Consider the following 16667-nt stretch of genomic DNA (forward strand, 5'->3'; position numbering starts at 1 on the left):
AATTAGAAAACAGTCTTGGTGTATGAGTTGGAAATGTTTTCAGCTTTAAGTAACAGAAAACCTAACTAATGGTGACTTAAATTATATTCTCTCTCTCTCTCTCTCTCTCCTATAACAAGCCTAATGAGCAGTCCAGAGGTAGGTGGCTGCTGGCACTGGCTCATGATTCAGTGATGTCAGGGCCAGTGTCTCAGATATTTTCAAGGTCTTTCCCTCATGGTCATAAGAGGATTATCCCAATTCCAGGGATCATATCTGTTCAGCAAGAAGAAGGACACTGGTTTCATCTGCCCTTTTATTAGAAAAGTAAAAGCATTCCCAGAAACTCTCCCATTAACTTCTACTTATGTTCTATTGGCAAGAACTGTGTCACTTGGCCACTCCTGACTGCAACGGGGCATGGGAAAGTGGGTATTTAACCTTTCCAGACTCTAAAGTAGAAGGCAGTAAGGGGGAAGGGAATGGGAATGACCATTGGGTCAGCCAGAGATTGGCACCTGCCACACTAAAGAGAAGATAAACCATTTGCTTAGGTCAGATAGCAACCAAGAGATGGTGCAGCATTCAAGCCCAGGTAGCCCAGCTTCTGGCCTCCTGATAGTTTGGATATTTATGCCTTCTTCCAAATCTCATGTTGAAATGTGATACCTGATGGAGGTGGGGCCTAGAGGGAGGTGTTTGGGACATGGGGGCGGATCCCTCATGAATGGCTGGATGCCCTCCCCATGTAACAAGTTCACAAGACATCTGGTAGTTTAAAAGAGCCTGGCACCTCCCCTCTCTCTCTTGCTCCCTCTCTTCCCATGTAACACGCTGGCTCTCCTTCCCTTCTGCCATGATTGTAAACTTCCTGAGAACTCACTGGAAGCAGATGCCAGCACCATGCTTCATGTACAGCCTGTAGAACTGCGAGCCAAATAAACTTCTTTTCTTTATAAATTATCCTGCCTCAGGTATTTCTTTCTAGCAATGCAAACTGGACTAACACAGAAAATTGGTACTGAGAAGTAGGGTGTTGCTATAAAGATATCTGAAAACGTGGAAGCAGGCTTTGGGCCTGGGTAAAGGGCAGAAGTTGGAAGAGTTTAGAGGACTCAGAAAAAGATAGTGAGATGAGGGAAAGTTTGGGACTTTCTCAGAGACTGGTTAAATGGTTGTGACCAAAATGGTGATAGAAATACGGACAGTGAAGGCCAGGCTCAGATGGAAATGAGGGAGTTATTGAGAATAGGAGTAAAGGTCACCCATGTTATGCCTTAGCAAAGAAAGAAATTTCTTCTGCCATATTTCCTAGGATATCAGCCTTAAGTTCAAACTTCTATAGATCTCTACAGCCTGGACATAATGTAGCCAAGCCTCTCTTTCTTCCTCTATCTGGGCAAAATTCCCCTAACATCTCCCATTCTTTTTTTTTTTTTTTTTTTTTGAGACAGAGTTTCGCTCTTTTTGCCCAGGCTGGAGTGCAATGGCGCGATCTCGGCTCACCGCAACCTCCGCCTCCCGGGTTCAAGCGATTCTCCTGCCTCAGCCTCCCGAGTAGCTGGGATTACAGGCATGTGCCACCGCCCCGGCTAATTTTGTATTTTTAGTAGAGACGGGGTTTCTCCATGTTGGTCAGGCTGGTCTTGAACTCCCGACCTCAGGTGATCCACCTGCCTCGGCCTCCCAAGGTGCTGGGATTACAAGCGTGAGCCACCATGCCCGGCTAACATCTCCCATTCTTAACTATTTCATGTCCTTTTTCCTCCTTTCTTCCTTTTTAGTCCATGCTTCTCCTTTTCCTGCTTTCCTGGCTTGCACCTGGAGCATGGTGCCACCATAACCTATTATACTTTTCCAGATCTAGTATCTGATTGCCTGTCAATCACTTGCAGACCATCATGGCATGTGAAAGAGAAAGTAGTAGATTCATTTTATTTTGGTTTATTCTAGGAGTATTAGCATTTTAATAGAGCATATCTTAGATAAAATAATTGTTACTGAACCCCCAAATAGCATCACATGGCTAGGAGACTGTTCTGCTCATTCATAAAAGCCATTTGTTTTTTGTGGTAAAATATACATAACATTAAATTTACCACCTTAACCGTTCTAAAATTCTAAACAGTTCTTTGGCATTCTAAAACAGTTCTTTGGCATTAAGTACGTTCACATTGTTGTGCAATCATCACCGCCTTCCATCTCCAGAACTTTTTTATCTTCCTCACCTGGACCTCTGTACCCATTAAGCACTAAGTTCCCATTTCCTGCTCCCCTGCCCCAGTGCCTGGCAACTACCTATTCTACTTTCCATCTCTATGATTTTGACTGAAAATAGCCTTATTTTGCCCTGTTCAGAAGAACAAGTTCAGGATTCCTCTGTGTGAGTTGCAAGTGTTACACAGTGTCCTGTGTATCTAGGTGAACCCGCTCATTCATGCGTGGACCCATTGCTGGCAGGCAGTCCTGGTGATGAGCCTAAGTGACCATGTGTTATGCCAAAGAAGGGAAGGGGGCTGAAAGAGAAGGCATTCCCGCCTCTACCCCTGTAAACTCCCTTCAGACTCATTAATTCTCTGACCCCATGAAAAGGAAACTTGGACTGAGGAATACTAACTGTGTTAATAGAAAACCCACATTGCTGAAGCAGATGTAGCCAGTATGTTCGGACATGAATTATTGACAGTTAAAACCAGGTTCATGCATAATAATATTGATGAAATCTAGCCTTTTCATTAAGGCAATGGCCCAGAAAGCAGGAATGGTCCATGGAGAAGTGGAGAAGGTAGGCAGTGTTCTCTATGGCCAAAGTCACAAATGGGAAGCCTGCAGGACAGACTCAGCTCAGAGTTGTCCTGTTTAACCTGCACAATGTATTTTTAAATGTGGTTCAGGGCCGGGCACGGTGGCTCCCACTTGCAAACCCAGCACTTTGGGAGGCCGAGGTGGGAGGATTGCTTGACCTCAGGAGTATGAGACCAGCCTGGGCAACAGGGTGAGGTCCCATCACTACAACAAATAAGAATAAATTAGCCAGGCGTGTGTGGTCCCAACTACTTGGGAGGCTGAGGTGGGAGGATCACCTGAGCCTGAGAGGTCAAAGCTACAGAGAGCTATGATCACATCACTGCACTCCAGCCTGAGCAACAGAGACCATGTCTCAAAAAATAAAAATAAATGTGATTCATTGGCAGATTTAAAAAATTTGATTTCCAGTTTCACTAGAAAAATCTGGCTATGCAGCCCTGGAGTCCTGCCTGGCAACAAAATAAGGCTCCCAGTCCTTGCTTCGTTCATAAAGCTGGAACTACGACTGCCAACATCTCCCAGGCTCACATCCTGCCCACTCTGACACCAGAGGTGACAGAACTTGCTTGCTTAGTTCCATTTAGAAAAGTCTCTGGCCAGGTGCAGAGGCTCATGCCTGTAATCCCAGCACTTTGGGAGGCCAAGGCAGGAGGATCACTTGAGCCCAGGACTTCAAGACCAGCCTGGGCAACATAATGAGACCCAGCTCTCATTTTAAAAAATATATATTTTAAATAAATAGATAAGAAAAGTCCCAAAGAGTATTCTGAATGATCAGTCAATGTCCCATATCTACTGTAGTTGGCGTAGAATGGGCAGGGTACTCTGATTAGCAGCTCCTACTAAAATTACAGGGTTGGCAGGTAGAGCAATCCCTCAAAACAAAGGGAAATACATTTTCAAAAAGGAATGGGAACACATGCTGGATAAATAAACCAACCAATGACCACCACAGGGGATAGGCTGATAGTGTTTTTTTAATCTGTTTTGACATTTTAAATTTAGGTAAATAGCACAAACCTGAGATTACAGAAACACATAATTTCAAAGTTCCATAAAAGTCAACTCACCCACATCCTATCTAAGGTATTAATCATGTTTTTTGTTTGTTTGTTTGTTTTGCAGTATTCCCAACAAGGATCTTCCAGCAGGCACTTACACTACTTACTTCTTCCTTAATCATTCTATTCCATTGTAAAATATTCCTAGTTGCTACACAGTTGTTCCTCAGAGTCAGGTAAACTCTGCCACCTTGGAGCTTCCACCAGTCAATGGCAGCTCCCACCCTCAGATGTGTCCATAATCAATCCCTTCAATTTTGCAGGTGACAGCTCATCAAATGTTTGAAGAGAGCTCTCATGTTCCTGAGTCAGTCTTTTCTTTTCAGGCTAAATCTCAATCTACTCCAACTATTTCTCATGTGGCAAGGGATTTACATCCCTTTGGACCTATCCAGTGAATTCTTTCAACTTTCAACAATTATTTCCTGTGAACTTGCTTCATACCAGTTAGTAAACTAGATATTGGGAATGAGATGGTGAGAAAAATAGGTTACATTTCTCCTAATGGAGCATATAGCCCTGTAGATGAGGTAGATATTATATGAATACTACACCCACGAAGAATAGGTGTTACAAAGGAAAACTACAGGGTTATATGTTTCTCTCAAATTTAATTGCCAGAATCAAGTAAAATGCTTCATGTGTGATCTTGACAACAAGAACACTGGGTAGGTTAACTATGTCCACAAATTCTTTGACCTTGCTTTCAAAAGATGGAGTCCTTCCCTCAAGTAAGGACTAGACTTCTGACTTGCTTCTAACAAATACAAAAAAGCATAAGTGACAGAATGTAACTTCAGAGACTCGGTCATAAAAGGCACTGCAGTTTCCTGCTTGCTCTCTCTTGGTTCTGGGAGAAGCCAGCTTCCTTGTCATGAGGAAGCTCAGAAAGCCCTATGGAGAGGACCTATTTGGTGAGGAACTGAGCCTCCAGCCAACAGACAGTGAGAAGTTGAAACTCCCTGCAGACAGTCACATGAGTGATCTTGGAAGTGGAACCTCCAGCCTCAGTCAAGCCCTCAAATGATTGAATCTCTGGCTGAAAGTTTTGTTGCAGCCTCATGAGAAATCTTGAACCAGAACCCTCCCCGACCCCCTGCCGCCCACAATAAGCCACTCTCAAATTCCTGACCCACAGAAACTGTGAGATGACAAATATTTGGTTCAAGCTGCTAAGTTTTGAGCATAATTTGTTATGTGGCTATAGGTAATTAATATAGTAAACAGAGTATAACAAATAAATGTCATCCTTAATTAATGCAATTCAAGCTCACATTGACTATTTTGGCTGCCATGTTACCCCAATGATTCATGTTGATTTTATAATCAAGTAATATTTCTCAATCTTTTTCTCTCATGTTCTGCTAAGATTTAGCCTATTGTTCCATCTTATCAAAATCCTTTGGGAGTTTAATTCTCTTTCAAGGTAATTAGTTATCCCTATTGCTTTGTGCTGCTTCATGGAAGCAGCAATGACATAAAAATGCAAGGAATTAGGTAGTATTCTCAGATCTGCAGCGAAGGAGTTGAGTGACAATGAACAATTCTCTTAATCCCTTCAGCTTCAGTTTCTTAATGTGCAAACTGCGTATAACAATGCTGATTTCATGAGGCTCTGAGAGCAGACTAACTTGACACCAGTTCCTCTCTGCAGGACTTTCCAGGTGAAAGAGACACTTTCCAATGGCACAGCATCTACTCATTCCCCCTTCCTCTGGTAACTGTCCTCTTTTCCTTTGGGGAACCACCCCTCCTACACTCACAGTCCATATGGTTCAGCAAGTTTGGACTCACCTTCCCAGCCCCAGGAATGGTGTTTACTTACGATGCAAGAGAAAACTCAATCATAAGTGCCTTAAACTGTCAAGATACTTATTGTACGGGTGTAGGAGATTTCTGCATTTGACCAATGGTTGAACAATACCAGACTCTAGGTCTGCATATCTGAGATTCTCACGGCCTTCTCCCCATTGTCATACTACAGTCTTTCCATTCTCACACATTAGTATCAAAGCAGGAAGTTGCTGGTGGGAGAAGAGGTATATTTATAGGGAGACTAGTTTTTCTTTTAACTAGGGAAGAAAAATCTTCCCTGAAAGTCCAGAAAAATCACATCTCCTATCACCTCATTGGCCAGACTCAGTCACATGGAGAGAAACTGAGAAACTGAAAATTTGGCTTCAGGCTTTCAGTCAAAGGAGAAGAGAGCCAGGAAGCACTGTTGGGTAGGTAGATAATTAATAGAGCATACCACAGATGAAGATATGGCCCAGACTACCTAGTTAGCATATTCCATCCTCCAAGTCACAGCATGGGTACATAGGTGGACACATAATCCCACATGGCTCCTTGAACATCAGAAATAAAATAGCCACCTTGCCACCATTAGCAAGAAGCCTGTCTGAGAATGGTGTCTCCACAGAAGCAGGAGTGGAAGACAAAGAGAAGCATATTCTTGTTGATCTCACTTGAGTGCCTTGTCATTGTCATGCCTGCACCAGCTATACTTCTTGGACCTGCTGGTAATGTGAGCCAATAAAATCCTTAGTCCAATGTGGTTAGATAACCACTCTAGTGACCCCCAATGAACCAGGCCTCCTGATATTCGTATCTTGTGTAACCTTCTGTCCTTGAATCTGGGCTGACCCTGTGCCTCTCTTTAAACAATTAATTGTGATGAAGATAACGGTGTGCAAGTTCTGGGCATCAGCTTTAAGATTTCAGCTACGGCACACTTGGAAACCAACCACTGCAGAAGTGCAACTACTCTGAGATTATCATGCTGTGAGAACAAGCTAACTATGTAGAAAGGCCATGTGAAGGACAAGGACCCCAGCTGACAGCAAGAACTGACACTCCCAGGACAACCTCACAAGCCATGTGAGTGAGCCCCACTGGAAGTGAGTCTTCCAGCCATAGTTAACAAGCTTTCCCCACTGAACCCTGCCCAAATTGCAAATAAACAAAATGGTAAGTTATGGATTGGTATATCCCATAGCAATAGATAGTTAAAATACTCAGTTGGAGTAGGATTCCAGTGTCATTTGCTGCTGAGAGGGTTTTAACGGAAACACCAGCCATGTAATCTTAGAGAAATTATATCTGCCTGCAATTCAGTTTCTTCAGCTGCACAAAAGCTGTAGTTGACATTCAGTATACATTTAATTTTCTTCCAGTCATTGGTTGTTTTGGGATTAAATGAAAGAATGCATCGAAAAGAGCTAATAATGCTAAGGATTCTGACTGACTCCCAGTGACCACTGCTTCCCTACTTGCTCCATTGAAATCTGGTAATTGTCTTAATTGTCTCCAGCATTACCTTGATCTTCCAGCTTCATAATTCATCAAAAAAGGAATAAAATTAATTTAGCTCGTGAATTCTTGCTGACTCCCAGGGACCACTGCTTTCTCAAGTGGGTAAAAGATTCATTAAATGAACCTTCCAGACTTTTGCCATGGATAGACAAAGCCACAGAAAGCTATGCAAAGCTTATTTTTTCATCCTTGCATTTATTTATTTGTTTATTCCTTGTCCATCCCTTTCATACTTCCTTATCCCATCCCACCTCCCTCCTCTACCTGCTATCCCCAGACTAGATAAAGTTTCTCTGGCCTGAGATAGTGAGTAGATTGGCTCTGCTTGGTTCAAACAGTAAACTTCACCCTGCTTCTCTCCTGCACTGCCTAGTCATAGCAGACGGGGGAAGAACAGAAACCCTAGATAGGTTTGGGTTTCTAAGCTGCTTCTCTCCAGGAGAGCTCAAGAAGGGCAAACAGTAGAAACTCTATTTGGGATTCTGAGCTCAGGGAAGGGACTGCAAACTATAAATAGCTATGGTGGCCCGGGCAAATGGGCCTGAGACATCTTCACTGGAGGTTCCCTATACCCAGCTAAGTATAGGGACAGTAGATAATCTCCCTGAACAAATACAGTCCAGACAGCGTGCGGGACAGCCAACACCTCATGGAGTTCCTGTGGGCCTGGTCTGATGTGGAGCACCAAGAATCCCAGGCTCCTAAGAAGGCACCCAGGTGAGTCAAGAGAGCCTCAGACCTAACAGAGTGTAGTGTTCAGGAGGAGGGATTGAGATGGAACAGGGACTCCTCTTAGAGGCCTGCAGCTGCACCCCAGCCTGAGCCTGAGCCTGGAAATGAAAAGAAATCTTGAGTTCCTTCAAGAGATATTCCAGGCATCTAGCTAGCCTTAAAAAGTAAATAAGCAACTTGATAAGCAAGAAGGTAATAAATAAATAGCCAAGGAAGTTAGAGTCATGAGATGTTTTGTTCCTTATAGAAATAAAAAATAACATCTTTTTTTTTTTTTTTTTTTTTTTTTTGAGGCAGAGCCTCACTCTGTCTCCCAGGCTGGAGTGCAGTGGTGCGATCTCAGTTCACTGCAAGCTCCACCTCCCGAGTTCACACCATTCTCCTGCCTCAGCCTCCCTAGTAGCTGGGACTACAGCCACCCTTTACAACGACTGGCTAATTTTTTTTTGTATTTTTAGTAGAGACGGGGTTTTACCGTGTTAGACAGGAAGGTCTCCATCTCCTGACCTCGTGATCCACTCTCCTTGGCCTCCCAAAATGCTGGGATTACAGGCGTGAGCCACTGCTCTGGCCAAAAAATAACATCTTAACATATGCCCGAGTTGTTTTCCAGAAACCTGACAAATGGAACCACTGGCATGTAGATGGCTGTTCTTTGTCCTGAAGTTCTTCCTGAGAGGCCTGGAGGAAGTCACATCCACAAGCCAGAGCTAACATTCTTATCTGCTGATCCCAAATGTTTACATAAAGCTCACCTTCCTTAACTAGCTATGTATCAGAGAACCTTTACTTACAACCTGTAAGCCTCATGCTTCAAGATACCCCACCTCTTTAGGTCAAACCAATGTATAACCACCATATATTGATTAATGACTCCTGTAACCTCGGCCTCCCTGCCTTTAAAAACCTTTACCTGTAAGCCATCAGGGAGTTTGGGTCTTCCCAGTTCTCCTTGCTTGGCACCCTGCAATAAATGCTTCACTTTCTTTTGCTGCAATCTTTATGTCAGTGCTTGGCTTTGCTGTACCAGGCAGGCGGACCCAAGTTCAGTTTGATAATAGAATGACTCAGCTGGGATTATGTGTATTAACAACTAAAGACCGCCGGGCGCGGTGGCTCAAGCCTGTAATCCCAGCACTTTGGGAGGCCGAGACGGGTGGATCACGAGGTCAGGAGATCGAGACCATCCTGGCTAACACGGTGAAACCCCGTCTCTACTAAGAAATACAAAAAACTAGCCGGGCGAGGTGGCGGGCGCCTGTAGTCCCAGCTACTCGGGAGGCTGAGGCCGGAGAATGGCGTGAACCCGGGAGGCGGAGCTTGCAGTGAGCTGAGATCCGGCCACTGCACTCCAGCCCGGGCTACAGAGCGAGACTCCGTCTCAAAAAAAAAAAAAAAAAAAAAAAAACACAAAAAAAAACAACTAAAGATCAGGTAGGTAGGAATGAGGACTTGCTAGGAGATGCCAGCAAACACCAATCAGGAATTCCAGCTGCCCCCCACTAGCCACCTCCACCCCAATTACCAGTGCTGGATACTAAACTCTGGCGCAAAACTAGGAAAGTGGGAATTCCCTGATTGACTAACATTAAATGGCTACCACTGAAATCAGAAAGGGGGCTCATCAGAGAAATTAAGTTAATTTGTAGAAAACTACATTTTTGTATTTTGCATGCCTGGGTTTGTACATCAAACTGAGATCTGAAAGATGTGTAATAATTAGGGATCAGTCTAATGTATAAGAAGAGGAAGAGAATTCCGGACAAAGGGAGGAATTCCTGTTTTCAGAGAATTATGTAGTACATCTGAATAACACCCCATCCAAAAGAGGGTTGGTAGGTTTGTATAGTTTTAATGCCACCACGGGGACAATTCCTACAACCTATTGAAACCCAGTGGTTTCTGGTTGGCTAAGACAAACTCTGTACTCCATGCTGTTATTTGTCTGACTCAACCTTGCATAACATTGGGGACCATTTTAAATTACATTGTTTAGATACTGGAGTCTCTGCCTATTCTCCAGTGAGCCTGTTCGGAGTGAATTGCTCACCTGGCAATCGTTTGTAACAGACAACCTTGGCAATTATGAATAAGATGGAAAGAGACATCTGGCTCCATTTTAACCAATCAGTAACCCTAGAAGCCAAGTTTAGTGGCTAAGCAATGGCTAGTTATTCTCAGGGTGCAGCTGGAAATGAGGTGCACATAACTCCAGGAGCTGGGGTTTCTCTTCCACTCAATAGATAAGTAAAGAGAGGCAGCCTGAAGAGCGTGAAAAAAGAAGCAGATGGTCAGGGAGCCCTAGCATCAAGGAACCATCTGGCCCCAGAAAGAAAGAAGAGACTGAGAGGGTGGCTCAGCTCCAGACATTTCCTCACAGGCAGACCCTGTATCCCTGCCCTTGGGTTCTGGGACACACCCTGTATGTCCTTACTTACATCCCTGTCCACCCACCCCCCTTTCCTTGCAATATAAATATATTCATATTCACAAGCCCATTGTGTTTGGAAACCAGAATCATAGATTACTACATAAAATCTTAACATTTTTGTCTACAAACCCACTGTTTTCTTCTTTTTTAACCTTTTAAAAAATGTTCTTTAATGTAATTGACATGTAATACTTGAAACAATTTTGGGGGTACATTGTGATGTTTTTATACATATGATGTATAGCGATCAGGTCATGGTAATTAGCATATCCACATCTCAAACGTCTATCATTTCTCTGTGTGAATGTGGGAACATTCAGTATCTCCCTTGTAGCGAATTGAAACGATATACTATATTATTGTTCAAGTGAGTCCCATTACTTCCAATGAAAGGGTTTAAAGCTAAGATAATTAGTATTTGTATGCCTTTGTTTTCTGGTGGGGCAGCCAGTAACTGCTACGTGCCCAAGCAATGTTGCAAGATCTCAAGTTAAGATTATTCTCTGTTCAAAATGCATGCCTGTGACTCAGCAGTTTTCTTCTCAGAGTTCCTGCAAAGTCTTAGTAAATCTCAGCAAACTGCTGCCCTCTCTGTGTTCCCCAGTCAATTAGGTTGGCCACTTCTGCAGCCTTACTCTACCTTGCTTAGGGGACACACAGGTGAGTAAGTCATCGAACACATGAGGATTTAATGATGAAGACTGACCAAGTCTCTGTCCACTCAGAGCTTCTAGTTCTTGGGGGACACATTAATTAAAGACACAATTCTGTTTAAGTGTTGTTTAGCCAGGGGGAAGAAAGGATGTCAGAGAGGCACACGGCAGAGGGTGGCTAACTCAGTCAGGGGAAGTCAGAGGGGTAGGAAAGGAAGGGATTTGTTAAGAGGGAACACAATCCTGAAACATTCAAAGCCATCACTTACATAGAACTTACTGTCTGCCAGACATTGTTCTAAGCATTTTACACATGTAAGCTCATTTTATCCTCACATGGTAGTGTGATAAATACTATTACTAGCCCTATTTTTGTAGATGATTCAAGTTCAGCACAGAGAGATTAATGAGTATGTCAAAGAACACACAACTGGCAGAGGCAGAGCCAAAATTCAAACCCAGGCAGTTTGAATAATGAATGTCTATTTATCAATTAAACAGCTACAAAATGGAAAAAGCATAACAATGCTTGTTCTCCATCCACCACCCATGTAGGTCATTTTTCTTCTGTTTTTGGTAAATCATTCAGCCCAAAATGTCACCATATGGGTCATTTTTATTTCTAAAATGTAAGTATCTTTGGCTTCAAAATGTATGTCTAGTGTGACCCAACTGTATCCGCAGAATATGTCAAGATTTTCAAAAAGAGCATTTTGAGGTAGTTCTGCCATGTTATCCTATCCAGATAATAATGAATAGCAATCACATTATTATCAGCAATGACCTCCACACATCGAGGAGGAGGAAAAATAAACAGGATCATTTCAAGGTTGCACCAGCTGCCAACTGAAATTACCCCATTAAAGAGAACTCCAGAAGAGTGGTTCCTGGGTGACAAGAGATGCTTGTTTACATCAAGTGCTCCTTTTAAGGAAAATCCTTCCATGCACATTTCTATTTCCTTATTTTTAAAATTGATTTTGTAGCTTCAACAGAATATGATTGCTCAGTTAACTCATTTAACAAAATGTACTACAGCAGTTACTTGTGAAAGTATTGAGAGATTAATTAATTCTAGTATGAAAGCTTATCCCTAGACATCTCAGTGCTTTAAAAAAAAAAAAGAAAGGAGAAGCTTAATTACTAGAGTTTGTGTGGTATTTGGCAACACTATATTTTGTACTAAAAATAAGAAATCTAATATTTTTTTCCAAGGCAACCAGCCTCTATATGTTTTCTAAAAATGTATTTTTATAATTAAAATAAGGTATCCTACTTTACAGGATTTTCATTTGTTTCTGTTCTTCTTTCCTCCTGGTCTTATATTCCTCTCCATCTTCTTTGAGCTAATATGAGTTCCATTCTTAGCCATTCTCTGTTCATTTTCCTGCTGGAAACTTTATAATATTTAAGTAAGAGAGAGTGGCCTGATTTGTGCATATGAACTTGCAGAGAGATAATGAGTCTATTTTGATGTAATCTTTCATCTCCCTTGGTATTAGCTGTGTGATAGTCGTTGTGATAGTCATTGGGGCTGCTCCCAAATGCCCAGTGCTCCTCTTTTTGGCACATGTTGGACTGTGCCTCCCATCTCCCTTGAAGCCGGATGTGATCATGTGACTTGCTTCGGCCAATAAAATGTGAGCAAGAATGATGTGACTGTATTAGGAGCATGCATAGGCAATAATAATAATAACAATAACTTTTTAGATGGAAAATAAGCATTGAGAATGTGGAGAAATTAGAACCTTCATATATTGCTGGAGGAAATAGAAAATGTTTTTTATATTAATTAGAACACTTTGGCAGTTACTCAATAAGCTAAACACAGACTTACCATATGACTCAACAATTCCACTCCTAGGTATACACCTGAAATAACTGAAAACAAGTATTACAACAAAAATTTATACACAAATATTCATAGCAGCTCAGCTCACAATAGCCAAAGATGGAAACAATGAATGTCAATCAACTGATGAATGGATAAACAAAATGAGGTATATACATACAATAAGATCTTATTCAGCCATAAATAGGAATAAAGTACTAATATGTGCTATAACACAGATGAAACTTGAGTATGTTATGCTAAGTAAAAAACACTAGAAACAAAAGGCCACATATTGTATGATTCCATTTATATGAGATGTCCAGAATAGGCAAATCCACAGAGGCAATAGAAAATTAGTGGTTGCTATTGTGGAAGACAGTGTGGCGATTCCTCAAGGATCTAGAACCAGAAATATCATTTGACCCAGCAATCCCATTACTTGGTATATACCCAAAGGATTATAAATCATTCTACTGTAAAGACACATGCACACGTATGTTTACTGCGGCACTATTCACAATAGCAAAGACTTGGAACAAACCCAAATGCCCTTCAATAATAGACTGGGTAAAGAACATGTGGCATATATACACCTATGCAGCCATAAAAAAAGATGAGTTCATGTCCTTTGCAGGTACATGGATGAATCTGGAAACCATCATTCTCAGCAAACTAACACAAGAACAGAAAACCAACCACCACATGTTCTCACTCGTAAGTGGGAGTTGAGCAATAAGAACACATGGACACAGGGAAGGGAGCATCACACATGGAGACCTGTTGCAGGGTGCGAAGCTAGGGGAGGGATAGCATCAGGAGAAATACCTAATGTAGATGACGGGTTGATGGGTGCAGCAAACCACCATGGCACGTGTATACCAATGTAACAAACTTGCATGTCTGCACATGTATGCCATAACTTAAAGTAAAATAAAATAAAAATAAAACAAAAAAGGAGATTAGTGGTTGCTGAGCTAGGGGAGGGGAGAATGGAGAGTGACTGTTTAATGAGTCATTTCCATTTGGGGTGATGAAATATCTCTGGAACTAGACAGAGGTAATGGTTGCACAACACTGTGAATACTTAATGACACTGAATTGTACACCTTGGTTAAATTGGTAAATTTTATATATATTATGCCACAAACTTAAAAAATGAATATATGTGTGCACACACACATACACACACACACACACAAGCACCCATAATTCTCCAGGGTGACCATAGAAGCATGAATTGATATGGAGTATTCATCAGCCTGACTGATAATAGCATGACTCAGAATTAAAGTTTTATTGCGTTTTACTTGTCACAGCAGCATAAACTAGCCCATCTTGACTGATGTAAGTTACTATATTGCACTTGGTTCACCTAACCTTTTTTCGATCCTCCTTTGTGCAAGGCACTGGGAAAACAAATATGAAAAGCTTCAAGAAGTTGAAACTAGCAAGAGAGATAAATATGTTAACCAAAAGATGTGCTTAAGCATGATGGTGCCATAATAGAGGTAGATTATGAGTTACAACGAAAGTACAAAGGCTGGAATGGCCTGGAAACTCAGAGAAGTGTACTCAAGAAGGAAAAGCTTGAATTAAATTTTAAGAAGGTGTGTAGAACTTTGCCAAGTAGAGAAAGGGAGAAGTTCTCTCCAGATTGATGAAAGAGCTTGCCCTCTGTGCAATGATACAGACATGAAACAGCCTGGCATGTCACAGGAAATGCCAGTCATCAGAGAGTAGGGTGTGAGGCGATGAAGATGGACTAGTGCTAGAGATGGACTAGAGAAGTTGGCAGGGGTCTGGAGTTTGGACCATATCTTGTAGCCAGTCTTTTCTAACCATTCCATTCATACTACACATGGAAAACGGAAACACCTCTGGTACACTGGGCTGCAACACACCTGTCCAGCCATGGCCACCCTTGGCACATCTTAATCCACTGCAGCAAATTAGGGAACACCTTATGGTAATTACTACTATGGGTAATGGAGAGTCATTGAAGATATCTAAGTGAGAAAACAATATGATCAGATTTGCATTCTAAATCATGGTTTGGAAGATAGATCAGTATGAAAAACTAGATTAAAGTCAGAAAGATCCGTGAGAAGGCAGTGGCAATAATCCAGAGATGGCAGAAGCCTAAATCAGAATAGTGGCTGTGAAATTAAAAGAGTGGAAAGATTCAAGACATTGTTATAAGGTAAAATTAACAAGCCTTATGGTTGATTGGATGTGGAGGGTGAAGGAAGATATAGATTTTAAAATGGTCCCCAGCTTGAGTGACTAGTAGTGGCCCCACTGGGATAGAAAATAGAGGAAGGGGTGGACTGCGTAGACAGCAGTCAGTTCTGTTATGTTCTTGTTGAACTGATGTGCCAGTGAAGCTACCTGATACATGGTTAAATGCCAGGGCAATTACATATGGACTCAGAAAAAAGACTGGAGTAGAGTTAAAGATACAGGGGTCATAGACAGATACAAGTGTTAGAGCCAAGAGAACAGATGAGCTTGTTGAGAGAAGACATAATTAAGAAATGAAAGGGGCTGAGGGTATTTAAGGGGAACACAGAGGAAGGAAAGCCTGTGGGAAATAACACTGGCATTTCTTTGATGCATAATGGGATCTTCTCAACTGACTGAACACTGAGACTGTTTGAAAAGAGTTACTCTCTGTAATCCTTCTAAATCTGTCTAAATGATCTTTAAAATAATCTCTGGGAATTCCAGAAGATTAGTCCCCTAATACAGGCTGATGCCTTTTGTGAAACTGAATATTTTTAAAATTACATCATTTAAAGTACTTTTAATGAAGCCATAGTTATGGTTTTCTCTAACATTTTTTACAGTATATTGTGATTCTCTACTTACATGTCTACACCTTCTCACTAGACTATTAAATCCTCAAGGGCCCCCAACCCTAGTGTCTTAGCATTGTACTTGGCACATAGTACACAGTTGATAAATATTTGTGAATTAACATAAATTTGAGTTTTAGAGTTCAATATATACAGAGTGTGATATAACAGTTTTTGGAACTCAGGTCCAACAGGCTTTCCAAAGTTTTGCAATGGAAATTTGTTAAATGGCCAAGAGACACTATAGTTTTACCGTGCAATGTCCCTTATAATAGTCAACATTGATAAAGATGCATGATATATTCATACACTCTAATATCATATAGATAAAAGAATGAATCAACTAAAGCTACACACAGTAACATGGATGAATCTCACAATCAGTGACAGAAGCTGCGTGAAAAAGAATGCATACTGTACAATTCCCATCATATAAAGCTTAAAAACAAGCAAATTTAATATCTAGTTTTAGAAGTCTGGTTAGCAGTTACCTTTGGAGGGGAGTGCACCAATGGGGAGGGTCACAAGAGGGACTTTTGGGGAACTGGTCATAAGTTCTATTTCTTGATTTGGGTGTTGTTTACATGGACACATTCACTTTATGAACACTTATTGAGCCATACACAGGATTTGTGCACTTTTCTGTACCACTATTATACTTGTGTAAAAATTTACTTCACAAAAATAATGAAACATAATCCTATAAAAGAAAGTTGTAACATAAAAGAATAAGCTCTACATGTAAAGTAGGAGCAGAGCATTAAGCAAATAGTTGGAACGACACTAATCTACCAATAAAAAAGGAGGGTGAGCCCAGGCGCAGTGGCTCATGCCTGTAATGCTAGTACTTTGGGAGGCCGAAGTGAGTGGATCACTTGCAGCCAGGAGTTTAAGAACAGCCTGGCCAACATGGTGAAACCCCATTTCTCCCCAAAAATACAAAAAATTAGCAGGGCATGGTGGTGTGCACTTATAGTCCAGCTACTTGGGAGGCTGAGG

At 41.5% G+C, this 16667-nt stretch overlaps 1 protein-coding gene and 1 long non-coding RNA gene across 4 annotated transcripts in view; one reads left to right on the plus strand and one right to left on the minus strand.

Moving 5' to 3' along the window:
• Positions 1-16667, plus strand: part of SLC35G1 (solute carrier family 35 member G1) — a 400995-nt gene that overhangs the window by 357598 nt on the left and 26730 nt on the right. The gene's annotated exons all lie outside the window — the stretch shown is intronic.
• The window catches only part of LOC126962058 (uncharacterized), a 155647-nt gene that overhangs the window by 101164 nt on the left and 37816 nt on the right, over positions 1-16667 (minus strand). The gene's annotated exons all lie outside the window — the stretch shown is intronic.

This window comes from Macaca thibetana, chromosome 9, assembly GCF_024542745.1.
Source record: "Macaca thibetana thibetana isolate TM-01 chromosome 9, ASM2454274v1, whole genome shotgun sequence".
In the NCBI taxonomy this organism is placed as follows: domain Eukaryota; kingdom Metazoa; phylum Chordata; class Mammalia; order Primates; family Cercopithecidae; genus Macaca; species Macaca thibetana.